Here is a 26160-nt window from a genome sequence, read left to right as displayed (position 1 = left end):
GGAGCAGCTATAGGCTGACTCGGGGGCAGCACCTTCGGAGTGGCTATCGGCCATCTGGCGAAGGTGGAAGTGGCCTCTTGCCGTCTCATTCTGCTGGAGGGGTGAGCCGCTATCGGCCGACTCAGGGGAAGCACGTTCAGAGTGGCTATCGGCTGTCTGGCGAAGGTGGGAGTGGCCTCTTGCCATCTCCTTCTGCCGGAGGAATGAGCGGCTATCGGCCGACTCGGGGGCAGCACCTTCTGAGCTGCTATCAGCCGTCTGGCGAAGGTGGGAGCGGCCTATTGCCGTCTCCTTCTGCCGGAGGAATGAGCGGCTATTAGCCGACTCGGGGGCAGCACCTTCGGAGCGGCTATCGGCCGTCTGGCGAAGGTGGAAGCGGCCACTTGCTGTCTTCTTCTGCCAGAGTTAGGAGCAGCTACCGGGTGTCTCCTGCAGGAGGGGGTGTTGGGCGGCTATCGGCTGTCCCAGGAAGGACACCTTCCGACGAAGAGCGGGAGCGGCTATCGGCCGTCTCTTGATTACCCTCAGGTCGGTGAAACACTAATTCCCTTAAGAGGGGCAGGCAGCTATCGGCACTCCCTAAAGAGAAGGCATCTTCGGAGCGGCTATGGGCGCACTCCAGTAGAAGGCAGGAGCAGCTATCGGCCGTCTCCTGAGGGGCACAAGTTGGAGATGGAGAGACAGCTCCACCCCTATCTGATCTGGCGGTCCCTCTCCCTGAAAGTAGTGTTGTCTTCCTGCTAGGGCGACGGTGAGGAGGCTGAGTGCTAAAGGGGCGCACGGCCCGGGCTGACTTGTGCTGTTGTCACACTGCATCCTGTGGTTCGGCTCCGGCTACTCTGTGGGTTTTGGGTGGGGGTGTCGGTGAGTTTCCGAGGGCACTATGCTGTAGCTCACACATTTCGCCAACTTCCTCCTGGAAAAAGTCACATCCCTGTGGCTGGAGGTGATATACGTGAGTGTCATGGGTGGCATACACAGGTTGGAGGTGCTGGAGAAGGGCCTGCCAGACAGCAGTAGGGTGGTTTTCTTCCCGCTCAACGTCACAAGTGAGGAAGAGCGTGGAGGTGGTGGGGGTGGAGCGGAGGAGGTTCAGTAGGTGGCGTGGTCCACGAAGCCGGCGGTTCCTGCCGAGGGTAGGCGCCCATACTGCCCGTCGCACTTTCATCTGGCTTGGTGTTGCTGTTGGTGTGGTGTGGTGCTGTATGCGTGACCCCGAGGGTAGGAGCCGAGTTTTGTGCCATGGTAATTTGGCGTAGGGTCTCTGGGAAGTGTAGGTGGAGGGGATTTGTGCTTGGTATATCATGACAGTGTACAGTTGTGGGGAGGCGGGTTGTGTAGGAGAATGGGTGTATCGAGCGGGTGGGCGTGAGAGGCGGCATGAGAGGGTGGTGGTGGTTCAGAGGGTGGGAGTGGGTGGGGAGGTGGGCATGCGAGGTGGGAGGGTTGGGTAGTTCGTGCCGCTGGGCATGTGGGGGGCGCGGCATGGGGTGACGCCGTCGGAGTGGGCGTATACAAAGGTGGTGGGCGGGGGTAGTGGTAGTCGGTTGTGGTGAAGGTGTGGTGGTGTGGGTGGGGCATGTGAGGTTGGGCGGTAAGGGAGGGGTGGCGGAAGGAAGGAGTGAGGGAGAGCGAGGGGAGGTTGGTGTGGCAGGTGAGATGTCAGGTGAGGTGCAGGGGGTGGTGGTGGCCGGGGAGGCTGAGGCAGTAGGGGGGGGTGGAGGGGGAGGGTGAGGAGGACATGTAGCAGTCGTATGTGGAAATGGGGGGTGGCACGGGGACAGGAGGAGGGGTGGCAGGTGGCTGACATGTTGAAAGGGCGCACGTGGCGGTTTCGGAGGGTGTGTGGGGCGTCATGATAGTCCACGACAACTTGGTAAGGGTTGGGGACGTGGGTGATTGTTTGGGGCCCCGTGAAGCGGGAGGCGAGTTTGTGTGGGTGGGGTGGGAAGTTGGGAGACGATGACGATGTCGCTCGGGTGGAAGGGGTTGGAGACGGTGTCGGGGCCGAGGTCTAAATTTTTTTGTAGGTGGTGCAGTCGGCCCTTCAGAAGGTGCAATGGGTCTGTGGTGGGAGCGGAGGCAGGTGGTTGCAGGTGTTGGCATAGTGGTAATAGAAGGGGGGCCTCACTGAATGTCCTTTCATATGGGGAAACCCCATCTTCTTGGGGGCAGGAATTTATGCCCCACTGAACAATATGTGAGCAGGCCAATCATCATCTTTGTAACCTTGATGCATGTGCGCAATTGATTCATGATAGTGCAATGGCTACATTAGCATACTGAGTTCCCCTGCGGCCAGTAAGGAGAGGAGTGGGAGATTTTATATCCAAATGTTCTGGCGAGCTCTTCCCAGATTTTTCCGGAGAATTCAGGGGCATTATCAGAATGGATGGCCTGAGGGATGTTGAAATAAGGGAACACGTGTCGGAGGAGGGCGTCAGTGATGGCGACAGCATAATGCTCTTCGGCTGGGCTGGCTACTACAAATTTTGAATACGTGTCCATGAAGGTGATCACATATTTACATCTAGATTTTGGAGGGAGTGGGCCTACTACATCTATCGCCAGGAGTTGCCAGCGCTTGTGGACAGTGATGTGGCCAGAGGGTCCTGCTGTCCGGGTGATATCTTTCCCCAGTGCACTTTGAATGATTTACTTGGCGAGAGTGGAAAGGTTTGGCGCACAGTAGGTGTCATTAAACACCTGCAATAGTTTCTTGGTGCCAGGTGGATGCTGTTATGGGCATGAAGGTGGTGCAGGGTGTCAAGCGCCGCATCGGGGGTCAGGAGGATATGCCCGGATGGGGTTAGGAGGTGGTCACCCTGTCGGTATAGTTTGCTGAACAGGTGGGAGGGGATCCAGGAGGGTCGCTCCTTGCGGTGCCATTGTTGCAGTAGGTCCATATCTAGTTGTACCGTGTGGATGGGGAGGCGGGAGAGGGCATCTGTGTTAGTGTGGAGTTTCCCGGGCCTGTAGGAGATCTCGTAATGGAATTCTTCCTGGGTTTCGGGCCACCTGACGAGTTGGGCATTGTGAGAATCAGATTGGCGTAACCACTGGAGTGACTGGTGGTCCGTGATGATCGTGACCTGGGTCCTGGAAAGGTAAGTCCTGGAATGTTGGAGACCCCATACTATGCCGAGGCATTCCTGCTTGGTCGCGGCATAATTCCTCTCAGCTGGATTCAAGGTGCGGCTGGTGCAGGCGATGATGTGCTCCCGACCGGATTGTACCTGGGCTAGTACGGTGCCTATGGCGGTGAGGGAAACATCAGTGTTGAGGCGAAAGGGAAGGGCATAATCAGGAAAGGCCACGATGGGGGCGGAGACGAGCTTGTCTTTTAGTTGTTGAAAAGCAGCTCGCCTCTCTTCAGTCCAGAGGAACGGCTCCCCGTTCCTGGTCAGGTCGTGAAGAGGCTTTGCAATCTGAGTGAACCCCTTCACAAAGCGACGGTAATAGGACATTAGTCCTAGGAAGTCATGGACGCCCTGGACGTCCTGTGGTGGCGGTATATCTGCTGTGGCTTGGAGGTTGTTGGGGTCTGGGGAGATTCCTGCTTGGGAAATAATGTGTCCCAGGAACGAGACAGTTCTGGCAGCCAGGACGCACTTAGAGGGATGGAGCTTGAGGCCTGCCTGGCGACTCTTAGTGAAGACTCAGCGGAAGCACTGCAGGTGGTCGGCCCAGGTCTGGCTAAAGACAATGACATTGTCTAAATAAGCCAGGCATATCTCCCAGGTGAGGCCGCTCAAGACAGATTCCAATAGCCTAGAGAAGGTGGCAGGGGCATTGCAGAGGCAGAATGGTAGGACATTAAATTCGTAATGTTTGCCGTTGCTCGTGGAAAAGGCTGTCTTGCCTCGATGTTCTGTATGTACGAGGACCTGCAAGTATCCAGACTGGAGGTCAAGGGTGGAAAACCAAGACGCCCCGTAAAGGAAATCTAAGGAATCATCGATTCATGGGAGGGGGGTGGCATCTTTGATGGTGACGTCATTCTGGTGGCAGTAATCGATGCAAAATCGCATCGCGCCGTCCTTCTTCTTCACTAGAACTATAGAGGAGGACCAGGGGCTGGTGGAGGGGGAAATGATGCCAGCCTCTATCATTTCTCATACCTCGCAGTCCTCTTCTTCCATTTGTCGGGGATTCTTCCGTTGGGAAGGCTGTCTAATTGGTGGGCCTGTCGTGTGAATCTTATGCGACGTCGCCTTCTCCTGGAAATCCAGGAGAAAGCGACGTAGGGTGTCTGACTGCTGGGCGGAGAGATGGTCAGGAATGGGGGGTAGGGGGCGGGGAGGTGGGAGGAGGATGGGGCACAGGGCTCTGTTTCCTCCATCTCTCCAATGACAAGCCCTTTGGGGGGGGTAAGGGGGGAAGGGGCGAGGTTAGCGATGCGGATGGCAGTGTGATGTGGGGGGAGAAAAGTGGGAGATAAGAGGCAGGCAGAGAGGGCTCCCGGCGGGAGGAGGGGGGAGAACAAGACAGAGGGACCGGAGGGCCAGTTAAGGGGCACCCAGGCCTCGTGGTGGGGAGGAAGGGTAACGGCAGTGGAGACAGTGGCAGCGAAAGAGGGAGGATGGGTGGTGAGGAGGGGCACAGGAGGAGGAGAAGGGGTGGAGGGAGGGGAGGAGGAGGGGAGTATGGGAGGGGGGGAGGGGGCGAATCTTCCGGCCAGGGCCGTGGCGTACAGGTGCAAACGGCCTGGTTGGGGTTGGGTGGGGCACAGAACTGGAGCTGCCAATAGCGGCAATCAATTGTAGCTCCAAGTTTCTGGAGTAGGTCCAGTCCTAAATACCCGTCGTAGCTCCGGCAGGAGGAGTTGAAAATAATGAATTGATGTTGGGTTGACACCGGCTGGTGGGTGTTAACCCGTAGGGCACGTGTCTCCCCACGGATGGGTAGGGGGCCATCCCCCGCGTCCACAAGGTGAGTGGCAGTGGGGCAGAGTGGGCCAAAGGTCGATTTGTGGCGGGAGAAATAGTGGCTGTAAAGGCAGGACTTGGCTGCTCTCTTATCTGGTCTTCATGCCGTTCAATTTCATCTTGTGGTTCACTGGGGGGGGGGGGATACTTAGGGGTAATGGCCCCCGCCACCGTGTGTTGGTGCAGGGGTGGGTCTAAAAATCCACCTGTCTGGGGCTTCCATTTTCCTGTTCCTACTCCTGCTCCCCAGGATGGGGCTCCTTCCATGAGTGCCAGTTCATCTTCTGGGGCCTCGTCCTCTAAAGAGGACACCTTACTTGAACCTGGGGCTGAGGGCCTGCGGCGGGCAGCCTTAATGACCAGGGGCTCCGGCCTCAATGGTCAATAGGCAAAAAAAAAAAAAAAAAAAAAAAAATCGTTAGCGGACTTTGATGGATGGTTGTGAAGAGTGAAGACGTGTTTCTGAGCTCTCGTCTAGCTGCAGAGTTGCCTCACCGGCTTTAGCTTTGTTTTGTCCGCCACTAGGACGTTTTTCAATAAAGTTAGGTAAGCTAGACTTCATTTTCCTCCCTGGCCTTAGTAGATATAGTAGGTGTCTATATCTAATTTCTGAGATTGCCTTTGCTTACTCACCTCTGGAGTGTACCCCCCACTGATCGCTCTGGCGTGTGAGTCACACACAGGCGCGTCCTCCCGAGAGTGGTTTGAGAGGGTAATCTCAGACTAGGTGGGTCTTCCCCAGGTGCTCTGTCCCTTGCTCGTTTTTCTCTTTCTTCCCACTTCCCCCGCGAGGGGGAAGTGGTACCTATGGAGGACGCCCCTACTGCCTCCCCCCCCTTCAGGGGGGGAGGTAGTCCTGACGATAATCACCTTACCGTGACTGACCGGCCCCAGACTGACGGACGCCAGACTCGATCCCCACTTGACGTTCCCCTTGAGAATGCGACCTACGTGACACTTCATGCTTTAGGTTCCACTCCCCTGTCCAGACTCAATCCCTTCATTGTCAAGAAGGTGATTGATCACTGTGCGGGAGAGGTGGAACAAGTAAAAAAACTTGGAAATGGAGACCTCCTGGTTAAGACATTCAATTCTGCTCAGGTTAAAGACTTGCTAAACTGCATAAGTTTCACTGCCATGATACCGAGGCCAAGATCCCAACATCCATGAATTCCTGCAAGGGTGTTATCACTTGCAGGGATCTCATGGTGATGAGTGAGGAAGAAATCATACAGGAACTTGCTCAGCAGGATGTAATTGATGCCAGATTCATCACTCGTTATCAGGAAGGCGTAAGGACGAAGACAGCCACTGTTATCCTCACTTTTGGCAAAGTTTTGCTACCTACAAATGTCAAAGTAGGATATGAAATTGTAAATGTAAGACCGTATATCCCGAATCCCCTTCGTTGTTCAAATTGTCAGCTCTATGGACACCATGAAAAGGCTTGTCGGGCTTCCAACATCGTGTGTGGCAAGTGTGCGGCTGTGGGTCACTCTGCTGACAACTGTACATCCGAGACTGAGTGCTGCTTTCACTGTAAGGATGCTCACTCCACTTCCTCGAGGGTTTGTCCCAAGTGGAAGGAAGAGAAAGAGGTCTGCACTGTGAAAGCGACTGAGGGCATTTCCTTTTACGATGCAAGGAAGAAGGTGAAGGAGTTGCATGCAACTCCCAAGCCTAATATCGCCTATGCATCAGCGGTTGTGTCCCGTCCCGTGATGTGCACCGTTGAGACACAGACTGACCTTACATTCGCTCCTCATGCCCCACGCCCTATCTCTCAGTCTAAGCCTCCTGTACGTTCCAACTCTCTTACGGATATCCCTGTTGCTACATCATACTCTCAGGCTGCCGCTGCTCCTTCGCAGTCAGTGCGGCCAAAAGAGAAGCCTGACAAGTCTGACAAAATTAATTTGACCACCCTCACTAAGCAGTCACGTCCTCATGTCCTTCCTGCTCCTGCTCCAACGAGGGAGAGAAAGAATAGCTCTTCCTCGGTGGAGGAAGTCATTGACGACAATATGGAAGTCTCCATGAACAAGAACCAGGAAAGGACCCCCGGTAGCCACTCGCCTGGACGCGGGGGGCATAAAAAAACAAAGCATACTGGCCACCCTCGTAAATCTTAAACCACCGCATTCACTCTATTACAGTGGAATTGTAGAGGTGTCGGGAATAAGTTACACAATATAGAAATCTTGCTGTCAATACACAGGCCAGACGTTGTTTGTTTACAGGAGACATGCCTGGAGGATCATCCTGATCCTCCAGAGTTCAAACACTATCACTCGTTTAGAAGATATGAAGGTCACGGAGTTGCCATATACACACACAAATCACACCCACAAACGGAAGTGATTCTAAATTCTACTCTGGAATCTGTCGCGTGCAGAGTCTATTTGCTCTCTGTACTGTCCTCCACATGGCCTCATTGATAGTGATGCTTTAAATTCACTTTTTGAACATCTCCCTGGCAATAAGTTAGTGTTGGGTGATTTTCACGCCCATCACTATCAATGGGGTAGCTTGAGGATTGATGGACGTGGGGAGCAAGTAGCCGACCTAATACTACAGTCCAACCTATGTCTTCTGAACGATGGTAGAGCGACTCGTGTAGAGGATCGTACTGGTAACTTTTCGGCCATTGACTTATCTTTGGCCTCCCCTGGTATACATCAAGATTTCTCATGGGACCCCTACGACGACTCCTTGAGAAGTGATCATTTACCCATCTGTCTTTCTTATACACGCGACATCATTTCGGACCCTCCACCTCCAAAATTTAACTATAAGAAAGCAGATTGGGGATCCTTCTCAAGGATTGTCAATTTAGATATATCTGGGGAGACCATAGATGTTAAGGTCGAAAATATAACTACTTCCATATTACACGCAGCTGAGGCTGCTATTCCCAAGACTTCTACAGTTCATGCGAAGCATAGAGCACATTGGTGGACGCCGGATTGCCGACAAGCATTAAGAAAACGCAATAGGAGATACAGGATTTTTGACAGTCAGCCCACTGAGGAAAATTTTATTGCATACAAACAGGCACGGGCTGAGGCAAGGAGAACAATAAGAAGGGCTAAACGTGACTCCTGGCGGTCCTTTGTGTCCACGGTGACTCGTACAACACCATTACATGAAGTCTGGTCCACTATAAGATTATTAAATAATAAACGCCCATACTTCCCTGTCACCACCTTGCAGGTGAATAACACCACCTATGACGAGCCTGTGGACATTGCTAACATCCTCGCCAGGAGTTTTTCTCATGTAAGTAGCTCAGCCAATTATGATCCGCGTTTCCAACATCATAAACGCATGGCTGAGCTACAGATATTAGACTTTGCCACAGAAGACGTAAACTCCCTGTACAACCAAGAGTTTACGCTAGATGAACTGCTCCTTGCCCTTAAATCCTGTAAAGACACCAGCCCTGGACCAGACACCATCACGTACAGTATGATCCAGCATCTTAGTCAGGACAACCTGATTAAGATGTTAGCATTGTACAATGAGATTTGGGCGTCTCGAACGTTCCCAACCTCATGGCACTTTACGCATGTCATACCGATACCCAAAGAGGCTGGTCGTCTTATGAATCCCACTTCATTTCGTCCTATTGTGTTGACTTCTTGTCTATATAAGGTCATGGAACGTATGGTTAACAATAGGCTTCTTTTTGTTTTAGAGTCGAAGAATTTGTTAAATGATCAACAATGTGGCTTCCGTAAATACAGAAGTTCACTAGATCATTTAATGAATTTGGAGCATTGTATTGCAGAGGCATTTGCCAATAAAGAATTCATGATAGGGGTGTTCTTGGACATCCATAAAGCCTATGACATGACCTGGCGACACGGTATACTAATGAAGCTCTATGCTTATGGTTTAAGAGGAAATTTGCCTATTTTTATTTCAAATTTCTAAAGGGACAGGACTTTCTCTGTCAAATTACCCCGTAACGAACATCGGATATATTTATCCAGGAAAACGGGGTGCCACAGGGAAGTGTGCTTAGTCCTACTTTATTTAGTATTATGATCAATGATATTCTGTCATCAGCTCCCATCCCGAGGAATCTTAAATACTCGCTCCATGCTGACGATTGTGCAATATGACACTCCTCCCGTAATGCACAATTTTCGGCTGGACGGATTCAAGCAGCCCTTGACTCCGTCCACCAATGGGCCTTGCAGTAGGGATTTAAGGTTTCCATCCGTAAGTGTACCGCTGTAGTTTTTACAACTCGTAACGTCCCCGATTTGCGTTTATTTTTGGATAATAAAGCGGTACCTTTTCAAAATTCTGTAAAGTTTTTGGGCCTCCACTTTGATCGCAGAATGAATTTTAAACTTCACGTTAATACTTTGCTTGCTCGTTGTGATAAATCATTAAATGTCCTTAAGTACCTAGCGGGTACTACATGGGGTGCCGACAGAAAATCTTTATTAATGGTGTATAAGTCCCTTATTCGATCAAAGCTAGACTATGGCGCACAGGTGTATGGCTCGGCATCTGATGCCACACTGAAAGGATAGGATGTGTTGCAGAATAAATGCTTGCGAATGTGTCTTGGAGCTGTCCGGTGTACCCGTGTGGCTCGTATGGAAGTGGAGGCGAATGTGCCTCCCCTCCGTATTCACTGTGACCACCTGGCATTATCGTATGGGTTCCGAACATTAAGGAAAAGTAATATCGGCAATGTGGCCTGTACTCCCCTGCGTCAATACCACCACCTTCTGCGGGGGGTGCGTCTGCCACTTGCCGCTCACCTCCCCTTACTGACTCAGGAGCTTGGTGTGGACCCCAGTGACTGTGACAAGTTGGTGCTTAAAAATATAGCGCCTTGGGAGCCGCCCAGCTTTACAGTGGATGTATCATGGCTCCCAGCACCAAAGGCCAAGGCGCTGGAGGTGGAGGTCCACCATCTGTTTCGTAACATCATTGTTCGTCACTTGGGGTCCCATCAATTGTACACCGACGGCTCCAAGTCGAGTGAATGTGTGGGTGCAAGTGTGTGGTCGACTGAATATGCCCTCAGGTACCGGTTGCCGACTCATACATCTGTGTTTACTTCAGAACTTTTTGCTATTGACAAAGCCATAGACTATGCTCTCAATTCTAGACATGACTCATTTGTCATATTTTCAGATTCAAAATCAGCCCTTCAGGCAATTGCATCTTGCACTACGGACTCTCATGAGATCCAGGGCCGCATCGTTAATAAGTTGCATTCATGCAACAAGTCATTCACGCTGATCTGGGTGCCTGGTCATTGTCGTATCTACGGCAATGAGCAGGCTGACTTACTTGCAAAGTCGGCTGTAGAGCTCGAGGAGACTTGGGACGTTCCTCGTGATCTGCGGTCGAGTCTCTCTCTCGGAAAGAAATCAATAAATCTTCTGTGGCAAGGTCAGTGGACCAGACTAATTATTCCAACTTGTAAGCCGTACCTGGGCGACTGGGACACTGCCAACCGTCCCAGTCGCCTAGAAGAAAAAGTGTTTTCACGGTTACGGGTGAATGCCACCATTTTAACCCACATTAAACCATATATGGAAAGACGCTTCCCACCGCACTGTGACATTTGTAGTGCGGTGTTATCTATCAGTCATATCATCCTGCGCTGTCGGCAATTTATTCGTGAACGTGCTTCACTTATAAATTACTGCGGCGCAGTAGACGTCCCCTTCACCCTTTCCACCATCCTGGGTGATGGGGACATTGTTATGACTGATAAATTGATGGCTTTCTTGAGAGAGACCGGACTGATCAGAGTGATGTGACTTTTTTACTGTGTGTTTATGGTTTTTATGAACAGTAAATATGTATATATTGTAATATTAATTAGGGTTGACAGTTGACATATTTTAAATAGTTCCTCCTCCCACCGATCTATTTCTAATATAGATGTCCCCTACATTAAGCCAAGTTCCTCGCCTGACAGTCACTAGCTGATGAGTGTAAGTGTGCAATATCGGAAGGTATTGGGCACTTGCAGTCGACTGTCGTCTGCTGGACGAGGTTCTTCACTTTTTGTACAAATTATGTTAATACACTTTACTATCTCGCTTAAGTTATTCTAATTAGGGACGACAGCTGAGGTATATGAAAATTTTCCTGACTCGTCTGGTTCCCTTTCATATATTGATGGCCCCTATATTAGGTTGTGCCTCGACTGACAGTCACCAGGTGATAAGTGCAGGTATGTAATGTAGAAAGGCATTACATATTTACAGTCGAAGGTGTTCTCTTGGTCGAGGCTTTTTGAATATTACTGTAGCCCTAGTTATTTGTCTCTTAGGATTTAGTATAGGTTAGCGATTTGTCTGTTAGGTGCTTGGTTTTAGGGTCTTTAAATTAGGTATTTTTGTTTATAAGTAATATAAGGTTAAAAATACAAGAAAATAAATAAAAATAAAAAAACTACAAAAAATAATAAAATAAAGATTATTATATATATATATGTACGTGTGCATGAAAGTGTGTATATTCATATGCATGGATGTGTGTATGTATATATATATGTTCGTATATATATATATATATATATATATATATATATATATATATATATATATATATATATATAAATATATATATGTTTGTATATATATGTATGTCAATATATATACATATATATATATTTCCCTTAATGACCAGAGGCTCCGGCCTCAATGGTCGATAGGCAAAAAATTTTAGAAAAAAAAAAATCGTTAGCTAACAGCAGCATTTAGACCGATTCATGGTGTCTTCTCCTTTCTGGATATTTTGAATGTAGTAAGATATCTGCCACATGTGAGTTACTGTTCATTATTTAAGCTTGTCAGGTCATGATATATCTATTAGGTTATGAGTTTCTGTGTGTGTGTGTGTGTGTGTGTGTGTGTGTGTGTGTGTGTGTGTGTGTGTGTGTGTGTGTTTGTGTGTGTGTGTGTGTTTTTTTTATGCGAGGAAGAAGGAACCAAAGGCCATGAGCCCGCAGTAACAGTTCCCTCCAAGAGAAAAACAAAATACAATATAGAGCCAAATTCAAGATCCGATCATTTTGAGATACCTGGACACACTGCGTTTGAAAGACTGGAGATCATAGGCAGCAGGAAATACAGACAGAGGGAGACAGTTCCAGAGCTGACCTGTTGCATAAATGAAAGACTGGGAGTAACGGTTAACTCTTGCATTAGAGAGTTGGACAGAAAAAGGATGAGAGTTTGCTGCCAGACGGGTGTTACGCGCCCGTCGTAGAGGTGGAGGAATGCAAGCAGACAGTTCAGAGGAGCAGTGACCATTAAAGTAGCGATAGAAAAGAGATAAAGATACAACAGTGCGGCGAAGAGACAGAGGTTGAAGGGAGTCAGTTAGAAGAGGAAAGTTAATGAGACGAAAAGCCTTTGACTCCACCCTATTGAGAAGAGCTGTATGTGGGAAGCCTCCCCACACATGAGAGTTGTACTCCACACAGGGGCGGATAAAACCCCTGTATAGAGTCAACAATTGCGCAGGGGTAAAGAAAGAGCGGAGTCGGCTTAGCACACCCAATCTCTTGGAAGCAGATTTTACAAGAGATGTAATATGATCTTTCCAAGATAAGTCCTGAGTAAATGAAACCCCAAGCATGTTCAAGGATGATGCAGGATTAAGCTGAATATTATTAAACATTAGTGGGTATACCTGTGGAAGATTTTGTCGGGTTGATAGGTGTAAGAACTGAGTCTTAGATGCATTAAAGACAACCATATTTTTACCCCAGTCAGAGATACGAGCCAAGTCAGACATTAGGTGTGCCATAGCCTCATCCCTTGTTTGTTGAAGTAACTGTTGAGATGGGCGGTGCGGGAACCGAATGGAAAGGTGAAGGGTGGAGTCATCAGCGTATGAGTGGATAGGGTTAGATGTACAGCTTAGAAGATCATTGATGAATAAAAGGAAGAGAGTTGGTGATAGGACAGAGCCCTGAGGAAAACCACTGTTGATAGATCTAGGAGAAGAACGATGGCCGTCTACAACAGCGGCTATAGAACGACCAGAAAGGAAGCTAGCGATGAAGGCACAGATAGAAGGATAGAAACCGTATCCCTGACCGCCTTGGAGAGAGCTCCAACATACTTGACCTCTTCCTCACAACTAATCCTTCTGCTTACTCTGTTAATCTTTTCTCTCCGTTGGGCTCCTCCGATCACAACCTTATTACCTTAACCTGTCCTATCACTCCGGTACGGCCTGTGGACCCTCCAGGGAAACGTCGTCTGTGGCATTTTGGAGCCGCAGACTAAATGCGTCTAAATGCGTGTGTGTGTTTCTTTGATTTCTTCTTTCTGCGTGTGTGTGTGTGTGTGGGTGTGTGGGTGTGTGTGTGTGTGTGTTTCTGGGTTTGTCTGTTTTTGCGTGTGTGTTTGTGTTTGTTTGCTTACGAGTAGGTGTCTCATTCTGGACATAAATCGGACTGATTTCCCTCTAGTCTCAACACTCTCACGCGCCCTATTGCATCCCATATCACCACTTGGACGCTGATACCCATCGTCCATGTTGAATGCACATCATGTCTATCTCATTCAGGACTCTGTGTTAGCACCTGTGTTTTTATGATCCTTGCCTACCTGGCAGTCTGCTCACTTGTCTTCTAACCCGTCTTTCCCTTACCATTCCTAGTGTTCATTTTGTCTTCATGAAAAGTAACTCACATGTGGCAGATATCTTACTACATTCAAAATGTCCAGAAAGGAGAACACACCATGAAACGGTCTAAATGCAGCTGTTAGCTAACGATTATTTTTTTTCTAAAATTTTTTGCCTATCGACCATTGTGTTTGTTTGCTTACGAGTAGGTGTCTGATTCTGGACATAAATCGGACTGATTTCCCTCTAGTCTCAACAATCTCACGCGCCCTAATGCATCCCATATCACCACTTGGACGATGATACCCATCGTCCATGTTGAATGCACATCATGTCTATCTCATTCAGGACTTCAGCTACAGTGCTGTCTTTATCCTAAACGGCACATTTTATAGGGAGAATGAAATTTTCAGATAATCTGTCAATTGCTGAAACCTCAGAAGTACAAAAACAGCCGAACAATACGAACAAAGTAAACAGACATGAACTATCCACAGTGCACTTGATTCAATACGTGGAAAAGTTTGACCTAGGTACATAGCCGATATCTTCGTTGATCTTTTCAATAAAGGAGAGTAAGTGAATCTGACAGTTCACACTTCTTTGCTAATTTGACACATTAACTATTTCTAGCTTTTACCCCTATACCTCTAATCATAGCTATTTTTCCAGTTTCTCAGCTACCATCCGATTTTATTCAGGCTACAGAGGATCTTCAGGTGGCAACGAATTAATGAAGCCTAATCTAAATTATATAGTAAAATAAGTTTCTCCACAGCTCAATGGAATCTACAGACGCTAACATTTTATTTACGTATACATTAGGTCAATAGTTAGTTTACACTCTCCAGAGGTGCCACAGAGGGACGATTCCATGTGGTGGTACCGATGTAACAGGACGGCTAAACGGTTTGGCCATATGAAGGTCGTTCAGCCACATTATATCCTCCGAGAGGAGAAGTGTGAACTGGTTTTAAAGGCAAACTAATCATATAATCTTGCAGTTTCTCGTTTCAGAATAGCCTGGGAGTCAAAACATTACCCGTTACGATGACGACGACGACAACGACGACTACTACGACTTTTCTAGCAAACTTCCCGTATCTGCTCATGGTTTTGACCTTGTGTGAGTCTGTTGTGTCATTCGTGCTTCCTTTAGTTGTGTGTCTTCCGTCCCTCAGGTAGGCTTCTTTCTTACCTGAGTTTACCTATATAAGCCGGGCTGGGATAGTCGTTAGTTGACGGGTGGATTTAGACCGGTTAGGTGGTGTGCTCTGCTGCAGGGATTTGGGAATATAGTAAGATATCTGTCACACGTGAGTTAGTGTTTATTAAATAAGTGTCAGTAAATGATGTACCTGTACCTCTTCGGTTCTGCATGTGTGTGTGTGTGTGTGTGTGTGTGTGTGTGTGTGTGTGTGTGTGTGTGTGTGTGTGTGTGTGTGTGTGTATTTGTGTTTGTGTTTGTGTGTGTGTGTGTGTGTGTGTGTGTGTGTGTGTGTGTGTGTGTGTGTGTGTGTGTGTGTGTTTGATTTTTTGTTTGTATTTGTGTTTTTGTGCTTCTGTTTTTTCCCTAACGAGTAAGTGTCTGATTTTGGACATATATTTGACTGTGCTTCCCGATTGTATCAGCAGTCACACGCACCCCATGGCATCACAAATCACCACTTAGACGCTAATACCCATCGTCCATACTAAACAATTAAATAAGTGTCAGTAAATGATGTACCTGTACCTCTTCGGTTCTGCATGTGTGTGTGTGTGTGTGTGTGTGTGTGTGTGTGTGTGTGTGTGTGTGTGTGTGTGTGTGTGTGTGTGTGTGTGTGTGTGTGTGTGTGTGTGTGTGTATGTCTGTGTGTGTGTGTGTGTGTGTGTGTGTGTGTGTGTGTGTGTGTGTGTGTGTGTGTGTGTCTGTGTCTGTGTGTGTTTATTTGTGTGTCTGTTTATGTTTGTGTTTGTGTGTGTGTTTGATATTTTGTTTGTATTTGTGTTTTTGTGCTTCTGTTTTTTCCCTAACGAGTAAGTGTCTGATTTTGGACATATATTTGACTGTGCTTCCCGATTGTATCAGCAGTCACACGCACCCCATGGCATCACAAATCACCACTTCGACGCTAATACCCATCGTCCATACTACCCAATTAAGGACTCAGTGTGAGAGTATTAGCAAGTGTAATTTTATGATCATTTCCTACCTACCTCTCTCCTCACTTGTCTTCTATCACGTCTTTCCCTCTCCATTCCTACTAATCACTTTGTCTTCTTCCTAGCTTCATCCTTCTATTTCACTTACAGTAGAGTCTGTATCCTAAACTGCACGTTTTGGAGGGAGAATGAAATTATCATGGAATCTGTCCGTTGTTTAAATCTCAGCCTAACGAAAACAACCAAACAATACAAAGTATACAATCGTGAACTATAAACAATGAACTTGATAAGATAAGTGGAAAAAGTTGACGCAACTCTTTTGCCGATACATACATTGCACTTTTCAGCAAAGCTTACTAATTGAATCAGACAGTTCACACTTCCATTATAGTTTGACATATTAAATATTCCTAACTTTACCTCTACACCTCAATGTCTCGGCTATTTTACATATTTACTCAGCTACCATACGATTTTACTCAGGGTATTAAAGATCTTCAGGTGTAATAGAATTAGTGAAAGCTAATCTAATATCTAGAGTAAACTATCACTCTCCTCAGCACAATGGAATCTGCGGAAGGAAGTTTTATTTACTCATAATAGAGGTCAATATTTACTTTACATTCAATGGAGGTGTCTCACAGCGATGTCTCCAACCTGTGGTGCAGGTAATGTCTGGTAGCTAAACGGCCTGGAAATATAAACATCCTCCAGCCACAACCTATCCCCCTAGAGGAGGAGGTTAAACTGGATGTGGATGGTGATTAAGATAGTAATTCTGCAGCAACAAGAAAAACAACAACAACAAAAAACGACGAGGAGGAGGAGGAGAAGGAGGAGGAAGAGGTGGAAGAGGAGGTGGAAGAGGAGGAGGAGGAGGAGGAAGAGGTGGAAGAGGAGGAGGAGGAGGAAGAGGAGGAGGAGGAGGAAGAGGAGGAAGAATAGGAGCAGGAGGAGGAGGAGGAGGAGGAGGAAGAGGTGGAAGAGGAGGAGGAGGAGGAAGTGGAGGAAAAATAGGTGGAGGAGGAGGAATTGAAGGAATAGGAGGAGGAGGAGGAGGAGGAGGAGGGCGACGACGGCGACGACGACGACGACGGACGACGGACGACGACGACGGACGACGGACGACGGACGTCGAACGACGACGGGCTTTTCGGTGCTCCTTTCCGCATTTGCTCGAGTCTGCTCGTGGTTTTGACCTCGTGAGAGTGTGTTCTTTTATTAATGATTCTTTTTTTTTTTCTCCTCTTGCTCCACTGAGTTGCACTTCTTGCCACTCTAAGTGTGTGTATATAAGCCTGGCTTACATTGTCGTTAGCTGACATGGCCCCATTGATAGTGATGCTTTAAATTCATTAGTGGAACATCTGCCTTGAAATAAGTTAGTGTTGGGCGATTTTAACGCCCATCACTATCAATGGGGTAGCTTGAGGATTGATGGTCGTGGGGAGCAAGTAGCCGACCTAATACTACAGTCCAACCTCTGTCTTCTGAACGATGGTAGAGCGACTCGTGTAGATGATCGTACTGGTAACTTTTCCGCCATTGACTTATCTTTGGCCTCCCCTGGTATACATCAAGATCTCTCATGGGATCCTTACGACGACTCCTTGGGAAGTGATCATTTACCCATCTGTCTTTCTTATACACGCGACATCATTTCGGACCCTCCACCTCCAAAATTTAACTATAAGAAAGCAGATTGGGGATCCTTCTCAAGGATCGCCAATTTAGATATATCTGGGGAGACCATAGATTTTAAGGTCGAAAATAAAACCCAATCCATATTACACACAGCTGAGGCTGCTATTCCCAAGACTTCTACAGTTCATGCGAAGCATAGAGCACATTGGTGGACGTCGGATTGCCGACAAGCATTAAGAAAACGCAATAGGAGATACAGGATTTTTGATAGTCAGCCCACTGAGGAAAATTTTATTGCATACAAACAGGCACGGGCTGAGGCAAGGAGAATAATAAGAAGGGCTAAACGTGACTCCTGGCGGTCCTTTGTGTCCACGATGACTCGTACAACACCATTACGTAAAGTCTGGTCCACCATAAGAATATTAAATAATAAACGCCCATACTTCCCTGTAACCACCTTGCAAGTAAATAATAACATCTATGACGAGCCCGTGGACGTTGCTAACATCCTCGCCAGGAGTTTTTCTCATGTAAGTAGCTCAGCCAATTATGACCCGCGTTTCCAACATCATAAACGCATGGCTGAGCTACAGATATTAGACTTTGCCACAGAAGACGTAAACTCCCCGTACAACCAAGAGTTTACGTTAGATGAACTGCTCCTTGCCCTTAAATCCTGTAAAGACACCAGCCCTGGACCAGACACCATCACGTACGGTATGATCCAGCATCTTAATCAGGACAACCTGATTAAGATGTTAGCATTGTACAATGAGATTTGGGCGTCTCGAACGTTCCCAAACTCATGGCACTTTGCGCACGTCATACCGATACCCAAAGAGGCTGGTCGTTTTATGAATCCCACTTCATTTCGTCCTATTGTGTTGACTTCTTGTCTATGTAAGGTCATGGACCGAATGGTTAACAATAGGCTTCTTTTTGTTTTAGAGTCGAAGAATTTGTTAAATGATCAACAATGTGGCTTCCGTAAATACAGAAGTTCACTAGATCATTTAATGAATTTGGAGCATTGTATTGCAGAGGCATTTGCCAATAAAGAATTCATGATAGGGGTGTTCCTGGACATCCATAAAGCCTATGACATGACCTGGCGACACGGTATATTAATGAAGCTCTATGCTTATGGTTTAAGAGGAAATTTGCCTATTTTTATTTCAAATTTCTTAATGGACAGAACTTTCTCTGTCAAATTACCCCATAACGTAACATCGGATATATTCATCCAGGAAAATGGGGTGCCACAGGGAAGTGTGCTTAGTCCTACTTTATTTAGTATTATGATCAATGATATTCTGTCATCAGCTCCCATCTCGAGGAATCTTAAATACTCACTCTACGCTGACGATTGTGCAATATGGCACTCTTCCCGTAATGCACAATTTTCGGCTGGGCGGATTCAAGCAGCCCTTGACTCCGTCAACCAATGGGCCTTGCAGTGGGGATTTAAGTTTTCCGTACGTAAGTGTGCCGGTATAGTCTTCACTAATCGTAACGTACCTAATTTGTGCTTAACTTTGGATAATCAGGCGGTACCTTTTCAAAATTCTGTAAAATTTTTAGGAAAACATTTTGATCGTAGAATGAATTTTAAACTTCACGTTAATACTTTGCTTGCTCGTTGTGATAAACCGTTAAATGTCCTCAAGTACCTAGCAGGTACTACCTGGGGTGCCGACAGAAAATCTTTATTAATGGTGTATAAGTCCCTTATTCGATCAAAGCTAGACTATGCTGCACAGGTGTATGGCTCGGCATCTGATGCCACGCTTAAAGGATTGGATGTGTTACAGAATAAATGCTTGCGAATGTGTCTTGGAGCTGTACGGTGTACCCGTGTGCCTCGTATAGAAGTGGAGGCGAATGTGCCTCCCCTCTGTATTCGCCATGACCACCTGGCCTTGTCCTACGGCATAAGGACATTAAGAAAAAGTAATATCAGCAATGTGGCCTGTACCCCCCTGCGTCAATACCACCACCTTCTGCGGGGGGTGCGTCGGCCGCTTGCCGCTCGCTTCCACTTACTGACTCAGGAGCTTGATGTGGACCCCAGTGACTGTGACAAGTTGGTGCTTAAAAATATAGCGCCTTGGGAGCCACCTGGCTTTACAGTCGATGTTACATGGCTCCCAGCACCAAAGGCCAAGGCGCCGGAGGCGGAGGTCCACCACTTGTTTCGTAACATCATTTTTCGTCACTTGGGGTCCCATCAATTGTACATCGACGGCTCCAAGTCGAGTGAATGTGTGGGTGCAAGTGTGTGGTCGACTGAATGTGCCCTCAGGTATCGGTTGCCGACTCATACATCTGTGTTTACTTCAGAACTTTTTGCTATTGACAAAGCCATAGACTATGCTCTCAATTCTAGGCATGATTCATTTGTCATATTTTCAGATTCAAAATCAGCCCTTCAGGCAATTGCATCTTGCACTACGGACTCTCATGAGATCCAGGGCCGCATCGTTAATAAGTTGCATTCATGCAACAAGTCATTCACGCTGATCTGGGTGCCTGGTCATTGTCGTATCTACGGCAATGAGCAGGCTGACTTACTTGCAAAGTCGGCTGTAGAGCTCGAGGAGACTTGGGACGTTCCTCGTGATCTACGGTCAAGTCTATCTCTCGGAAAGAAATCAATAAATCTTCTGTATCAAGGTCAGTGGACCAGACTAAATATTCCAACTTGTAAGCCGTACCTGGGCGACTGGGACACTGCCAACCGTCCCAGTCGCCTAGAAGAAAAAGTGTTGGCACGGTTACGGCTTAATGCCACCATTTTAACCCACATAAAACCATATATGGAAAGACGCTTTCCACCGCACTGTGACATCTGTAATGCGGTGTTATCTATTAGTCATATCATCCTGCGCTGTCGGCGATTTATTCGTGAACGCGCTTCACTTATAAATTACTGCGGCGCAGTAGACGTCCCCTTCACCCTTTCCACCATCCTGGGTGATGGGGACATTGTTATGACTGATAAATTGATGGCTTTCTTGAGAGAGACCGGACTGATCAGAGTGATGTGACTTTTTTACTGCGTGGTTATGGTTTTTATGAAGAGTAAATATGTATATATTGTAATATTAATTAGGGTTGACAGTTGACATATTTTAAATAGTTCCTCCTCCCATCGATCTATTTCTAATATAGATGTCCCCTACATTAAGCCAAGTTCCTCGCCTGACAGTCACTAGATGATGAGTGCGTGTGCAGTATAGGAAGGTATTGGGCACTTGCAGTCGATGGTGGTCTGCTGGGCGAGGTTCTTCATTTTTTGTACAAATTATGTAAATACATTATATTATCTTGCTTAAGTTATTCTAATTAGGGACGACAGCTGACGTATATTGAAATGTTCCTGACTCGTCTGGTTCCCTTTCATATATTGATGTCCCCTATATTAGGTTGTGCCTCGACTGACAGTCACCAGGTGATGAGTGCAGGTATGTAATGTAGAAAGGCATTACATATCTGTAGTCGATGGTGTTCTGTTAGTCGAGGTATTTTTACCATTAGTGTAGGTCTAGCTATTTGTCTCTGTAAGATTTAGTATAGGTTAGCAATTTGTCTGTTAGGTGATTAGTTTTAGGGTCTTTAGATTAGTTTTCCTTTATAATATAAGGTATAAAAAATAAAAAACCAAGAAAAAATTAAAAAAATAAAAATACAAAAAAAATAAAAATAAATAAGATTAAAATTATTATATATATATGTACGTTTGCATGAAAGTGTGTCTGTATGTATGCATGGAAGTGTGTGTGTGTGTGTATGTATGTATGTATATATATATATATATATATGTTTGTATATATATGTATATATGTTTAAATGTATATACATATATATATCTACACACGGCCTTAATAACCAGGGGCTTCTTCCCCAATGGTTGATAGGCCGGAAAAAAAAAAAAAAAAAAAAACAGTTAGGACTTTTATGCATGGTCGCGGAGAGAGAGGACGTGTTTTCATCTACTCTCTCCTCTAGTTTTCAGGGCTGCCTCACCGGCATTAGCTTTTTTTTTTCACCCTTCTGGTGACGTTTAGGACTAGCTAGTACTAATTTTCCTCCCTACCCTTGCTAGAGATATAGTAAGTGTCTATATCTATTTCCTAAGATTAACTTTGCTTACTCGCCCACGGAGGGTGCCCCCCACTGATCGCTCTGGGGTGTGAAGTAACACGGTCGGGCCTCCCTGGAGTGGTTTGAGAGGGCAATCTTAGCCATAGGTGTGTTGTCCTGGTTTTTTGTCCCTTGTTTGTTTTTCTCCTTCTTCCCACTTCCCCCTTTAGGGGGAAGTGGTCACTATGGCAGACGCCACTGCTGCCTCCCCCCCCTTCAGGGGGGGAGGTAGTCCTGACCGACCCCCGACTGTCTCACGGACGGACTGCCTCCAGACTGAACGGCCCCAGACACGTACCCGCCTTGACATTAATGTACATAACGCCGAGTTTGTTTTGATTCGTGCGGTTGGTTCCACTCCCCTGTCCAGCCTCAATCCCTTCATCATCAAGAAGGTGATTGATGGGTGTGCAGGAGAGGTGGAACAAGTGAAAAAACTTGCGAGTGGAGACCTCCTCGTAAAAACCATGAATTCAGCTCAGGTCAAAGATTTGCTGAAACTGAGGAAGTTCCATTGTCACGATGTCCAGACAACGATCCCCCACTCCATGAATTCCTGCAAGGGTGTTATCACCTGCAGGGATCTTGTGCTAATGGAGGAAGAAGAAATTGTACAGGAACTTTCTCAGCAAGATGTCATAGAGGCAAGATTCATAACCCGTTACCAGGAAGGCATAAGGACGAAGACAGCCACAGTAGTTTTGACTTTTGGCAAAGTATCTCTCCCTACTAATGTGAAAGTAGGATATGAAATTATTAATGTGAGACCTTACATACCTAATCCCCTTCGTTGTGGAAAATGTCAACTCTATGGACATCACGAAAAGGCTTGTCGAGCTTCAAACGTAGTATGTGGCAAGTGCGCGACTGTAGGACATTCTGCTGACCGCTGTACATCAGAGACTGAATGTTGCTTCCACTGTAAGGATGCTCACTCCACTTCCTCTAGGGCTTGTCCCAAGTGGAAGGAGGAGAAAGAGGTCTGCACAGTGAAAGCGACTGAGGGCATATCCTTTTACGATGCTAGGAAGAAGGTGAAGGAGTTGCATGCAACTCCCAAGCCTAATGTCTCCTATGCATCGGCGGTTGTGTCCCGTCCTGTGATGTGCACCGTGGAGACACAGACTGACCTTACATTCGCTCCACATGCCACATGCCCTACCTCTAAGTCTAGACCCCCTGTACGTTCCAACTCTCTTACAGATATCCCTGTCGCCACTTCTTACTCTCAGGCTGCCGCTGCTCCTTCGCAGTCGGTGCGGCAAAAATCGAAGCCCGACAAGTCTGATAAGATTAATCTGACCACCCTCACAAAACAGTCTCGTCCTCATGTTCTTCCAGTTCCCACTCCAGCGAGGGAGAGGAAGGTTAGCTCTTCCTCAGGGGAGTCTGGGAACCTCGTAATTGACGATAATATGGAGGTTTCCATGAACAAGCACTGGGATAGGTCCCCCGGTAGTCGCTCGCCTTCTGGCGGGCGACAAAAAAAGACGAAGCACACTGGCCCCCAACGAAAATCTTAAACCGCTGCATTCACCCTATTACAGTGGAATTGTAGAGGTATTGGGAATAAGTTACAAAATATAGCAATCTTGCTTTCTATACACAGGCCAGACGTTGTTTGTTTACAGGAGACGCGCCTGGAGGATCATCCTGATCCTCCACAGTTCAAACACTACCACTCGTATAGAAGATATGAAGGTCACGGAGTTACCATTTACACACACAAATCACACCCACAAACGGAAGTGATTCTAAATTCTACTCTGGAAGCGGTCGCGTGCAGAGTAAAATTTAATAACACGTATCTGTCTATTTGCTCTCTGTACTGTCCTCCACATGGCCCCATTGATAGTGATGCTTTAAATTCACTTTTTGAACATCTCCCTGGCAATAAGTTAGTGTTGGGCGATTTTAACGCCCATCACTATCAATGGGGTAGCTTGAGGATTGATGGTCGTGGGGAGCAAGTAGCCGACCTAATACTACAGTCCAACCTCTGTCTTCTGAACGATGGTAGAGCGACTCGTGTAGATGATCGTACTGGTAACTTTTCCGCCATTGACTTATCTTTGGCCTCCCCTGGTATACATCAAGATCTCTCATGGGACCCTTACGACGACTCCTTGGGAAGTGATCATTTACCCATCTGTCTTTCTTATACACGCGACATCATTTCGGACCCTCCACCTCCAAAATTTAACTATAAGAAAGCAGATTGGGGATCCTTCTCAAGGATCGCCAATTTAGATATATCTGGGGAGACCATAGACTTTAAGGTCGAAAATAAAACCCAATCCATATTACACACAGCTGAGGCTGCTATTCCCAAGACTTCTACAGTTCATGCGAAGCATAGAGCACATTGGTGGACGTCGGATTGCCGACAAGCATTAAGAAAACGCAATAGGAGATACAGGATTTTTGATAGTCAGCCCACTGAGGAAAATTTTATTGCATACAAACAGGCACGGGCTGAGGCAAGGAGAATAATAAGAAGGGCTAAACGTGACTCCTGGCGGTCCTTTGTGTCCACGATGACTCGTACAACACCATTACGTAAAGTCTGGTCCACCATAAGAATATTAAATAATAAACGCCCATACTTCCCTGTAACCACCTTGCAAGTAAATAATAACATCTATGACGAGCCCGTGGACGTTGCTAACATCCTCACCAGGAGTTTTTCTCATGTAAGTAGCTCAGCCAATTATGACCCGCGTTTCCAACATCATAAACGCATGGCTGAGCTACAGATATTAGACTTTGCCACAGAAGATGTAAACTCCCCGTACAACCAAGAGTTTACGCTAGATGAACTGCTCCTTGCCCTTAAATCCTGTAAAGACACCAGCCCTGGACCAGACACCATCACGTACGGTATGATCCAGCATCTTAATCAGGACAACCTGATTAAGATGTTAGCATTGTACAATGAGATTTGGGCGTCTCGAACGTTCCCAAACTCATGGCACTTTGCGCACGTCATACCGATACCCAAAGAGGCTGGTCGTTTTATGAATCCCACTTCATTTCGTCCTATTGTGTTGACTTCTTGTCTATGTAAGGTCATGGACCGAATGGTTAACAATAGGCTTCTTTTTGTTTTAGAGTCGAAGAATTTGTTAAATGATCAACAATGTGGCTTCCGTAAATACAGAAGTTCACTAGATCATTTAATGAATTTGGAGCATTGTATTGCAGAGGCATTTGCCAATAAAGAATTCATGATAGGGGTGTTCCTGGACATCCATAAAGCCTATGACATGACCTGGCGACACGGTATATTAATGAAGCTCTATGCTTATGGTTTAAGAGGAAATTTGCCTATTTTTATTTCAAATTTCTTAAGGGACAGAACTTTCTCTGTCAAATTACCCCATAACGTAACATCGGATATATTTGTCCAGGAAAATGGGCTGCCACAGGGAAGTGTGCTTAGTCCTACTTTATTTAGTATTATGATCAATGATATTCTGTCATCAGCTCCCATCCCGAGGAATCTTAAATACTCACTCTACGCTGACGATTGTGCAATATGGCACTCTTCCCGTAATGCACAATTTTCGGCTGGGCGGATTCAAGCAGCCCTTGACTCCGTCAACCAATGGGCCTTGCAGTGGGGATTTAAGTTTTCCGTACGTAAGTGTGCCGCTATAGTTTTCACTAATCGTAACGTACCTAATTTGTGCTTAACTTTGGATAATCAGGCGGTACCTTTTCAAAATTCTGTAAAATTTTTAGGAAAACATTTTGATCGTAGAATGAATTTTAAACTTCACGTTAATACTTTGCTTGCTCGTTGTGATAAACCGTTAAATGTCCTCAAGTACCTAGCAGGTACTACCTGGGGTGCCGACAGAAAATCTTTATTAATGGTGTATAAGTCCCTTATTCGATCAAAGCTAGACTATGGCGCAAAGGTGTATGGCTCGGCATCTGATGCCACGCTGAAAGGATTGGATGTGTTACAGAATAAATGCTTGCGAATGTGTCTTGGAGCTGTACGGTGTACCCGTGTGCCTCGTATAGAAGTGGAGGCGAATGTGCCTCCCCTCTGTATTCGCCATGACCACCTGGCCTTGTCCTACGGCATAAGGACATTAAGAAAAAGTAATATCGGCAATGTGGCCTGTACCCCCCTGCGTCAATACCACCACCTTCTGCGGGGGGTGCGTCGGCCACTTGCCGCTCGCTTCCACTTACTGACTCAGGAGCTTCATGTGGACCCCAGTGACTGTGACAAGTTGGTGCTTAAAAATATAGCGCCTTGGGAGCCACCTGGCTTTACAGTCGATGTTACATGGCTCCCAGCACCAAAGGCCAAGGCGCCGGAGGCGGAGGTCCACCACTTGTTTCGTAACATCATTTTTCGTCACTTGGGGTCCCATCAATTGTACATCGACGGCTCCAAGTCGAGTGAATGTGTGGGTGCAAGTGTGTGGTCGACTGAATGTGCCCTCAGGTATCGGTTGCCGACTCATACATCTGTGTTTACTTCAGAACTTTTTGCTATTGACAAAGCCATAGACTATGCTCTCAATTCTAGACATGACTCATTTGTCATATTTTCAGATTCAAAATCAGCCCTTCAAGCAATTGCATCTTGCACTACGGACTCTCATGAGATCCAGGGCCGCATCGTTAATAAGTTGCATTCATGCAACAA

This window comes from Coenobita brevimanus, chromosome 77 (genome assembly GCF_032717465.1).
Source record: "Coenobita brevimanus isolate Jiangsu-jjx chromosome 77, ASM3271746v2, whole genome shotgun sequence".
Classification (NCBI taxonomy): Eukaryota; Metazoa; Arthropoda; class Malacostraca; order Decapoda; family Coenobitidae; genus Coenobita; species Coenobita brevimanus.
This window is presented reverse-complemented; position numbering follows the sequence as displayed.